Source organism: Pezoporus occidentalis, unplaced genomic scaffold (genome assembly GCF_034315485.1).
Source record: "Pezoporus occidentalis ecotype Australia unplaced genomic scaffold, CSIRO_AGI_Poc_V1 ctg81, whole genome shotgun sequence".
Taxonomy (NCBI): domain Eukaryota; kingdom Metazoa; phylum Chordata; class Aves; order Psittaciformes; family Psittacidae; genus Pezoporus; species Pezoporus occidentalis.
This window is the reverse complement of record NW_026916170.1, coordinates 9,607,285-9,618,520: the sequence shown is the minus strand read 5'-3', so window position 1 is coordinate 9,618,520 and position 11,236 is coordinate 9,607,285.

The window sequence follows — 11,236 nt, the reverse complement described above, 5'->3', positions numbered from 1 at the left end:
CAGAGGGGAGAGATGGCATGCTATTAATGATCCTTTCTTCCACAAGCAAATTCCAGTTATGTTATATAAAGGTGGGACAGAAATAAAAAATAGCCCTTCATTAAAAGCAGCCCTGTCTGCTGTACCTCTGGCATAGTAGACTTATTTAAATAACATTGTGAATTTCTGGGGAAAGAAGAACCTGGAAATGCCGTTATTATTTCTACTGTAGTGTGGAAAGGGCTTTGCTGCTGTGAATAATATCAGCCATGTTGATGGGTAGACCTAAATTAAAAGTGAAAGAGTTGTTCATTCATGGCAAAAATCCATCTTAATGTGAAGATAAGGGAGTCTGAGGAGTTTTTTATTTCTATTTTTGCTTTCAGGCCTACTATATATTATTCAAGGACTTTTTAAAGTTGGAAAACTTGGTAATAATATCACAAATAATCAAAGTTTTAAATTATTTCTTTGAATTCATTTTTGAATTCTCCTCTTCTACTAGGCAATTACAAACTCAGTGGGGGATTTTTCTTGGTGCAAAGTGATGCCTAAAAGAACATAGTGATTTCTTCCTTAACTTTTTTTTTGCATATACTGATCAACAGTCATCAAAGTGTTCCTTTGCTGTAACATCTGGGCTCCTTATGTATTCAGAATTAGGAAATATCCTTGGCATTTGAGATACCAAATGCTAGCCATTGACAGCATATTTGAGAGGGCAGGGCTTGGTGGTGAGCGTGGATCAGTGGAACAAAGTGGTGTTCTGAGCTACTCAGTTCGCTGTGGATGATTTCATGGCTTCAGGGACTCCTGTGGTAGTGTTCAGTGCTCTTCTGTGCCTCACATATGGTTCACTGAAGTACTACGTCTTTGGAATCCCTTCCTGTCCACAGGAATGGACCATGAATTCTCTTTTATGTATGTAAATGAATATGTGTGTGTTCAGTGCTCCTGATAGTTTTAGTTTGCTTTCACTGGTGTCCTTTACTGAGGAGGGGAATATGAATTTTGAACCTATTTTGAACTTTATGTGTTGTTAACTTACTCAAGAAGCTGGACCATTTAAAATCTTTTGGTTTTCATCATTATGGGTCCTTGAAGCCAGAAGTCTTCGCACCAGCATGTTGAGAATGTCAGAAGGAATCTGTCCTTTAGTCCTTCCCCTGGATGAATAGCTATGCTGTTCAGGAAAATGCAATCTGAAATCTGTCTAGAGAAATGAAAAAGTAAACAAGTAGGAGCTTTATTTTTAAAGAGGAATGGCACTTGGAACTCTTAAGGACCTGCAACAAGAAACAGAAATAAGGTTAATGTTATAAAGTGGTAAGGTTTGCCTCAGCATTCAACTAAAAAAAAAAACAAAACAAAACAAATTGATAATAAATGTAATCCTAACACATCAAGAAGAACAAATACTCTGGGCTTAGTTGTAGCTGGGTTGTGTTCAGGAGTAGCCTCTAAACTTTGAACTAGAATGTCATTTATCAATACCAAGCTCGTGCAAATAAGATCATGTTTTTCTCTTAAGAAAAATTACCTAGTGCCTTATGGCTGTGAGGTACATGTATTTAGTCTTCCCATCTAACTATTTTAGGTAGAACGAGGCCAGTATTTCTAATGGGCAGAAACATTTCATGACAGCTTCTTAATCTATATGATATAATTTCAGACAATTAGCTGGTCAAAGGAAAAAGATTGATTTTATGATGGTTTTTTGAAGGTTATACAACTATTTTTGCCCCATACTGGGACAAAGTCACAGCCTTATAATTCTGTTATGTGAAAATGTTTGAATCAAAATGTCAGTTTTCAAACTGAGAAGGGAAGTGTTTTGATTTCATTTTCTCTTACTTGCTTTCCTTCTGAAATTGGCATGAACCCTCTTTTAAATGTCATTGAAATGAAAGCTTCTTTGCAAACCATATTAGACTTAACAAAATATAGTCTTATTTTAATCTACATGGCTATTTTTCTGTTAAGTAAAACCAGTAAATTCTCTAATCACTCTTTACAGTTTCTGATTTGTGACTAGGTTTTGGTCTTTTCTTCCTGAAGTTTCAAAAACCAAGTCCTCCATACTTTGGGAGCAACACAAACACGCAATGAAATCATAGTCTCATTGCAGTCAGTGACAAAGCTATGCTTCATTGGATCACAAATTTCAGCAGTAATGGTATCATAAAGGACATTAAATCTTCGGTCCATTGTTTGTACTTGATTAATGTTGTCCTGAACTCATCCTGCAGATTATTTTACCTTACCTTCTTTTATAGTATAGCAGCTCAATAAGACCTTCTTTATTTTTTAGTAATAAACTTCTTCCCAGTGTGCCAAGCTGAAACTTCCAGCTTTTTAAACTACCTCTGGGAAGAACCTCTATGTAAGTTAAAATCTTGATTTATCGCTCCTTGCAGTATCATTACTGGAAGAGGAACTTTTTCAGGTACTGTGCCTATGACTGAGGTGGAAAGGAGTGAGCCTGACAAGTAACAGGCGTGAGCATGACAACAAAACTCATGATCTGGAGCAATTCAGTAGCATATAAAAGCAAGAAAAGAATAATACCTGTGTGTCAGCTCTGCCTTGCACCTCTGGCTTTGTCTGTCCTTTCTAGTTCCACTGATTTCAGAAAGTACTCCTCTGAGCATGTGGAGGGGATACTCAATTGTTTGAAACTGAAGATATGGGAAACCATTTGTTTTTATATTTTAATTATGAAGACGTGTAATTTTAATGCACTTTCTTTTGCTTATATATTTCTGCTTGGTTATTGTTTTCCTAGCTTCAAATAATACCTTTAATTGGATGAAATTGTTACTCTGGCCAGGTGTGCATGTGACATATTTTTATGTGTCAGTGGTACTCTGAAGATACATAGAAAAGCACCCAAGGTTGGGCAAATTTTCCTAGCTAGACTGTTTTCAGTAGGCTTCAGATTTTTGTCATAGAAGACTGAGAAACATTTTGCATATGTTCCTGTCCTTCCATCAGAAGTATTGTTTTAAAGGACAGGCATTGTCTTCCCAATAATTTCTTCACTCTGTTGCTCTTTACCTGCATGCTATGGCTCTCCATTGACTGTACTAAAAAATAGTCAACCTCTTTTCCTAATATCTAGCTCAAAATACTCAGAGAAACTACTGCTTTTTTTTTTTTTTTTTGCAGCTAAATTCTTCTTTTAACATGCAAGGATTAAGCTTTGTAAAGTTAAAATCAGATTTTTTTATTGATATTCATTATTATAATATTAAGATTAATAATTAACAATATTATTAATATCGATATTAACAATCAGATGCATTATTAATAAATATTGGCATATTTATTGTGACTGTGGATATTGTCATGTCGCTGATGAGCACATATAATACATTTGAATCAGACCACCCCCTTTGCAACACTCAGAGAAAAGAGGCCAGTGTCTGAAAACCAGGGTTACCCACCCAGCAGCACCACAGTTTATAAAGTGTGTCCAGCCTGCAGTGGTGGGCAGCAAGCATATTATGCTGAGGCTGTGTGTGTGACCTGCTTTTCATTATAAGCAGCAGTACTTTAAAGCTACCTCAGATTTGCTCATTGTACAGCCCCAAAACTAATGACTGTAAAGTAGTCGTACCCCTAGTGACATTCTGGTCAGAAAGGTGTAAAAATATGTGAGGAACTGCAATCCTAATACCTACACAATGTAGGTTAGTAAACTCCAGGTTAACACCTATCCTACACACCTTCAGTGCCAATACCTGTACCAACACTTCTGTGGGGAGTAAATTATCAAGTCTTTATTCTGTTTTCATTTGGTCCTTACTGGAGCCTTTAAAGCTTTGCTTAACTGTAAGGGTGGGGTAAAGGCAGTCTCAGCTCTCCCTGTTTCTAACCAAGCACTTCTTTCTTTATCCATCAGTGCAAAAACTCAGCTTATTAGGAAGGTCTCTCTTGCAGCAGTGTCTGAATGTACAAATTTGCTCACAATCACAGCTGGAGTGGCTTATACTGGAGACAGGTCATGCTGGGATCTTTCACTTTGGCACCAATTAAATTCTTCTATAAAAGCAGAGGAGGAAATATGAGTTTGCGGTTTAAAGTCAATAGAAGCTGCAGAGCACAGAGCAACTTGTCTTTTTGTATGCTGTTCTTTGTAGGTACAATATTATTAAAAAGTCAAATTCATGCCTAGCCCTAGGGCTTAGTTGCCTATCTGTACTGTCAAAACTGTCCAACTAAGAGAAAACCATCTGAAAATAGGGCCTAAGAATATTTTGAAGTGTTATTAGGATAAACTGTGGCACATCTTTAGAATGATGAAACTGGAACCTCCCAGTATGTGCTGTTTTAAAATAGTAAAATGAGATGTACTTCATGGGCTTTTTAAACCTTCCTGCTTAAGGTAACTCAGAGAACATACTGGATCTCAATGAGCCTTGGCATAATGACCCTTGAAACTTTAAAAAAATGTTAGAAATACGAAGGTACAGAAATGCTAATGAGGCGACGGTGAACTTGTTTAAGAATTTTGCTATTCAAGGACATACATTTTCTTAAGGCTTTCATAGCATGTCCTGAAACTGTGATTATAAAACATGACATTGTAATCAGTATGGACTCAGAACAGCTAATCTGTTAAAATTTTTACTCAGTTAATAGATGCTGAAGCCTGGTTTATCATTTCCCTTCCTTTCAGACAGAAGCACAGATAAAATTTGCTTGAACTGTGGTTTTGCTTTGAATTCTTCGCCTTATTCTAAACCTCAGTAAAATGTGAAAATTTAGTTGAAGCGCAAGACAAGAACCATATAAATTCAGATCTAAAATAAATGCTTAAGGTTTTTTTCATGATTGACAATTTGTAATACTGTACTGGATCATGCTAGTTACCACTGCATTTTTTACAGCAAAATGGAAAACTAGGACTATTTAAATAGCTTGACAACCAAATTAGTGACCAGTTTCAGATTAAGGGAAGAAATTTGACTATTCATATGAATGTTTCAGAGAAATTGGCCTTGTTTGCTTTTTACAGTTAGCAAATGTTGCTTCAAGAGAAAGTACAGGCAGTGCCATACATAGTCGAGTGGCATTTTGGCTGGATTAGATTTTGGTTAGTTCAGACTTTTTCTGCGAAAGAATATGAATGTGAAGTGTGAGCTCACATGTGTGATATTTACACCACCTGAATTTAGAATTAGTGGATATTTGCTCTAGAAGTAGTTCCCAATGGAGAATTGACAGAGTGGTATATGACTCATTTGATCAATCACAGCTAGCCAATACAACTAAACAATAAATATTGAACACTTCATAGGATAGCTTGTGATGCATCTGGGGATAACCTTTCTTCAAGATAATTGTGTTGTATAATTGTTTTGGATAATTATCTGAGTAATGAACATATTTAGAGAAACTGTGGTCTTCTCTTACTGTATAATGAACATAAAATTACTAATTAATATAGTAATCTATTGGTTTTGGTCAGTGAGTCACTTATTTTAAATTACAGTGGAGGAAAAGAATGCTAATTCCCTTTTTGAATTAAACTGCCATAGCAAATTCAGTGCGCAAGCACTTACATTTGAACCCAGCATGACCTGTTTTCTGTTTTTTTTTACCTTTAATTTTCCATGGAGGAGTTTCAAGCAAATGGGCAGTTGTGCTTTATGGTTAAATAGCAGTATGATCTCTGCAGTAATGTCAGCTTTATAGAGGCATGTGCTCAGCAGAGGTCCAGACTTTGTGCTTCGTCTCTCCTTTGTGTGAGGATTTTGATTTTGCAGTAATTGTTTTGGAATTAGATTGTGCTGTGGAATGAGTCATCTTCACACACCATAGACCATGGGCATCTTTGCAGCTTCTTTTCTCAAATAATAGCCTCGCTGTTTGCCTTTTTTAGCTTGTTCTGATCATTGCTGTGGGGTGACAAGAGGTAAAGTAGCTGTGTGGTGCTGCTGCTGTTGGTACCCTGGAGAAGCAGAGGAGGAGGGAAAGTTAGAAGCCCTTGTTCTCAGACATGTACCAAGGTCTCCCCAAAGCTCTGCCCAGTTCAGTTTACTGGGTTAAAATTGAAGTCAATGGAAACTCAGCTGAGTAAAAATAAGGATAGGAAAAAGCTGCAGGGTTGACTTGGAAAAAGCCGTAAAGTTCAGACTAAAATCTTTCTCTGCCATGTGTAAAAATGAATGTACAAGAAGTATGAAGGAAAGTAGCTGGGCAACTGTCCTGGTTTTGCATAGCTGAAAAGACATGCTGTCTATCTAATTCTCCAATTTACTAGCAGCGGGGAGACTTCTCTGCTGTGGTTCAGCTTACGCAGATCCATTTGCTGGCATTACGCAGCCTGCTGATGCATAGTTTATACAGTCAACACCAGTCAACACCACTTACTTAATTTGAAATAAAATAGAACTGTTCGTCAGCCAGGAAGAGTAAAGCCTGAATCACATATTTACAGGAACCTTTTCTGTGGCTCTTTAAGGTTTAAAAAAAAAATTGAAGAGGCTGGAGAGGGTCCAGAGAAGAGCTGCGAAGATGATCAGAGGACTGGGAAGCCTGCCATATGAGGAAAGGCTGAGAGAGCTCGGCTTTTTCAGCCTCGAGAAAAGGCGACTGAGGGGTGACCTTATCACCAAGTCCCAGCATTACAGGGCAGCTACAAAGAAGGTTGTAAATCCAGCCAGGCTGCAGTTGTGCTCACTTCTTCCCACCTTCATGGTTTCTCCTTTCCTTTGTGTAACATGGAATGGAAGACCCTTCCCAACTCTCACAAGCTGCCTAAGGCTGACATCCCTTTGCTGTTCATTGTTCCATCTGCAGAAGCTCCTAGCACTGCAACAGCTGAAGTCTCACTGAAATCTTGTCGTGGAGTGCAGGGAGCAAGATACGTCCTGCCTTGTATCAGGATGATGGGAGATGGGATCTTCTGCCTTCCCCCTTGCTCTGTGCCAGGGATAATATCTGCCTGGCACAAAAGTGACTGGTGCTGAAAGAAGGTAGCACCCTTTGGCAGCTACCTCCTGCGTGAAACATGCAGTGCTGCTGTTTCACGAGCACAATGATGGGGTTTGTCCCCTAACAGTGTCACTGAGGTCCCCTATTGCTCTGCGGCACAGTGGTACACCACCTTGCACTGCAAAGTCACCACATGACTCTAGTCACCAGTGACCCAGCTAACAGCTGGAAATTACATGTACCTAGAGATTTGGCATGTTTGTTGGTGTTTCCTGGCTTAGTTCCAAAAATAAGAAAAGGCAATCTTCTGGCACTGTTTATGCTGAAGCATTAAATAAAACCATTTTTTTTCCAGTAATACAAGTAACTAAATTACTATTGCCACATATTTATTTACTGTTCTTTATACTCTTTGAACCACTAAATTTTTCCAGAAGAAAAGGTTTTAACAGAGAAGGTAATCTAAGCACCGAGAGAAATAATTATGTTCTTCTGTGCTACTCTTAAGCTAAGCAGGTTCTAATTGTGTTTGGTTCTTTTAAATTTGTAATGTATGGAGAGTATAGATTCCTTCTTTTTGTAGGCATATATTTGTATGTGGGTATTGTTATACTTACCCAGTAGAAGTTTAGTTGTTAACAAGCTAAATCATGGAAGTTTAATACATTTACAATTTAATTCAGTTAATATGCGCACAGAGTCCCTTGTGCTTTGATCCCTACTGTTATCATCCATTTCTAATAGCAGGGCAGTTGACTGAGCTATTGGTGAATGATAGGCACAGTGGGACTGTATGAGGATTTATATATATAAAAATCCCTACTCTAGTTGCTGGCTCAGTTCTTAACAGGGTCGTTATATACCTCAGAAACCGAGTTTTTGAACCAATGGAGGCCTGTTAATGCTTGCGCCTCAGAAAAGAGTTGAGGAAGCACAACTACCAGAATGGAAATCAAGAGAGTAAAGTATCAAAACCTTTTCTAGTGCGTATTTTAGAGGAAAGTGTGAGTATTCAGGGATGTGAAGGAGAAATGCTGAAAGAAAGGAGACATATCCATTGTAATACCTATTTAAAAATATCTATCGTTCACATAATATAACTATGGAACTATAACCGAAGTACACTATCCTCTGTAATAATGCTTTAGACATTGCTCCAAGGTACTGAGGAAAACATGGAAAATTATTGGATGGACTAGAGATCAGTGTTCTGGCCTTTCTCCTGAAAATAGAGGGCTCCCTGTGAGCAACCACACATCCACACCCAGGCATCTCACTTCTGAGAGGGCTTCAGACCCAAACTGAGGGAGGAAGCCAGATGAGCTTTTCTAGAGCTTCTTCCAGTGACACCTTAGAGAAAACTTGCTGTATGAGCAGAAGATAAACTAACATGTATGAATTCCAGCTTTGTGTTGTGGATTCTGAGGAGTATCCTATATGGCTGTGTGATGACTTGATAGCTCTTTTCAGAGGGAGCCAGTGCCTCTGGAAATGCTACAGTGACCATTAAAGGCTGATGGTTACTGAAAGGGCTGAGAGGCTTTGACAAAAGTGTCTTTCTTCAAGAGAACTGGCACTGAATTCACAAAGATGAGAGCTCCCTTCTTCTTCCCCTGAGGAAGACAAATCATGTGCTTGACCCTTCTCCTCTTTGCAAAATATACACAGCAAAATAATTGGATTGACAATGTGGTATTCCTTCTTTCGTGTGCTGATAGGATAATGGGAAACCCTCAGAAGCATTCTGATAACATTCAGTAAAGCTAATTTAATAGTCATTGAATTCTTGAAAGTTCTCATTAGGATGCTAAAAGCAAGCATCTGTGTAATATGGGCATGATCAGCTTTACAGTGGAGCATGGGGAACTGATATTGAAGCTGCCTGTTCTTCATACAAGCAAGACTGTATTTATTTCATTTCTTAGTGACTTAATGCAAATATATTTGAAAGGGTTGGACTGGGGGAAAGAAGAGGGACAGAAAAAATATACTTATTGGTTTTTTTTTGCCAAAAATCTAATAGTGTATTTGCAGCTGTATATATTCTCAGTCATACACTAGGCCTGATCAAAAGGTATTGTACTCCCTCTAGCTTAAATTCAGCTGCTTTATGTTGTGCTGCTGGTATTGTTCCAGTTCATCATATGCTTAGATGACTCATAGTGCATGCATTGTGGTAGTTAACATAATATGTTTTCCTCTTTTTAAATTAGTCTGCAGTGTATGATGTGAAGTACAATTCACAATTAGCATTTCAGCACTATTAAATCCAGCTTGAAGTGTTTTGATGGAAACAGCAATCTGTTTTATTCTTCAGATTTCCCTAAACAAAGCAAGTGCATCAATAGCTAATGGTGTATATTATATGGTATTAACTGGTGTCTTTCAAATACAATAATATTTAAGAATTACTCTTTCATAAGCCGCTAGCAGTCAGAGAACCCAGTCTCACCTCTTCCAACAGTATTGAATTATAGTACATTTGATTTGCTTTTGGTTTATCCCCATCACTTATGTCTGGATATGCTTTGTCATAACCTACAACAGTCAGGCAACAGAAAGCTGAGTGGACTGACTGATGTGGTGCAGCATTGTTTTTGCGAATGAGATAGTCAGAGTGGTTGTCATGTCCATTCTGATTGTGAAGCCATTCCTTGTTTGGCATTTGAAGTGATGATCTCTGACAAGGCCTTAGGGCAGAAGAAACACCAGCTGCAAATGCTGAAGAGAAAGTTGATGGCACATGTACACATTTTAAATGGATGCAAACTGTGTTGAAAAAATAAGGCATGGCTCTGAAAAATGCTACAAGTGGAAGGAATGGAGGAGGCACATGGGATAGAAAAACAAAAGAAATAATGATGTAGAGGAAGGGTCAGGTGAAACAGTGAGGAAGAGGAAAGAGCTATAATCTGACTGACCATTCCTCAACAGCAATATGAAAGTCAGATGGAAGGGATACTGGGGAGTCATCACATGAGGGACAGAGGTTAGCAGGACGTTGCTCTCCCTCATTAACACCACCATGTGTAGTGACGTTAATGTGGCAATGTGTCTGAACCGTAGTGCTGGCAGGGCTGACAGATGATCACACATCTAAGATGGAGATAAACAGTATGCCTGATGACTTGTGAAAATTTTGGACTCACCAAGCTTATGTGAATCTTCTAGAAGAACTTTCAAAGTGTTGAATCCAAGTATATACTTTTGTCATCTGCTGAACAAAAATATGGGGCATAACAAGCAGACTGCAAGCTATTCATTTGAGCTGTGTCTGCTGCCTGGACTGGGGGTTCTTTGCTCCAAACCAAGCTCTCTCTACCTATGATATTTCTTATGGTTTCAATCAAACAGTTCAGTCAAACAATGCTTAAAACTGTGCTGATGGAGTTTCCGTCACTCTCCGGAAACTGTCCTACTAGCTTAACCAATGCTGAAAACTTCTCACAGCCCTTTGCAGCAATCTAAACCCTTAGTATTTCATCTGATTCATAGAGAACATGTTTACTTTTGTACCTCGCAAGCATTCTTCTCCAGATAAAACAGTTTTACTCCTTTCAATTTTCATTCATAGATCAATTATCTGATTTTATTCAGCATTATACTCAGTTCTTTTTTGCAAGTCTACATCTTCATTGAAAGGTGATACCCAAGACCTGACACATCAGTCCTGCTGAGGATCCATGGCTGGTGAAAAAAGTGGGAAAGAGGATTATTTCATACTTTTCCAGATTATATTCCTGTTTGCATATCCCAGTTTAATGAACATTAATTCCCACAGCAGTAGGCCATTGCTGAGCCATTTTTTTGTTTGCATCCCCCGCATCTTTTCCAGCACGGCTGCTGCCATGCTTGATTGTTTCCCATGTTGTATTTGCATACACTAATCTAGAGCTAGAATTTACAGTTATTGAACTGCATTTTTCCAGACCATTTCTCGAGTTTGTCAAGAACATCTTGCATTTTAATGTCTGCCAGTGTTTGCAGTCCTACACATCCTGCTGTCATCTGTCAAAGCATAAGCTTAGTTACAACACTTGGATTACCAAGAAAGTGTTGAATATGCAGGGCCCCAGTAGTATTGACTAATCAGGAAACTTACGCAGAATCTAATTCACTTGCTCTGATACATCTCCGAAACAGACAAGCAGTGAATAGGCCAAACCAAAGTGGAGAAAGAGAAGATTCACTTTTCATCCTAGCTGAACCAATAATGTAATTGCATGCAAACAACATTGTAAGAAAGGGAAGGCGAAAAGAAGAAAGTTGAAATTATTGTCTAAGTGGCAGGATGTAGTTTAGCTTTCCAGTAGTT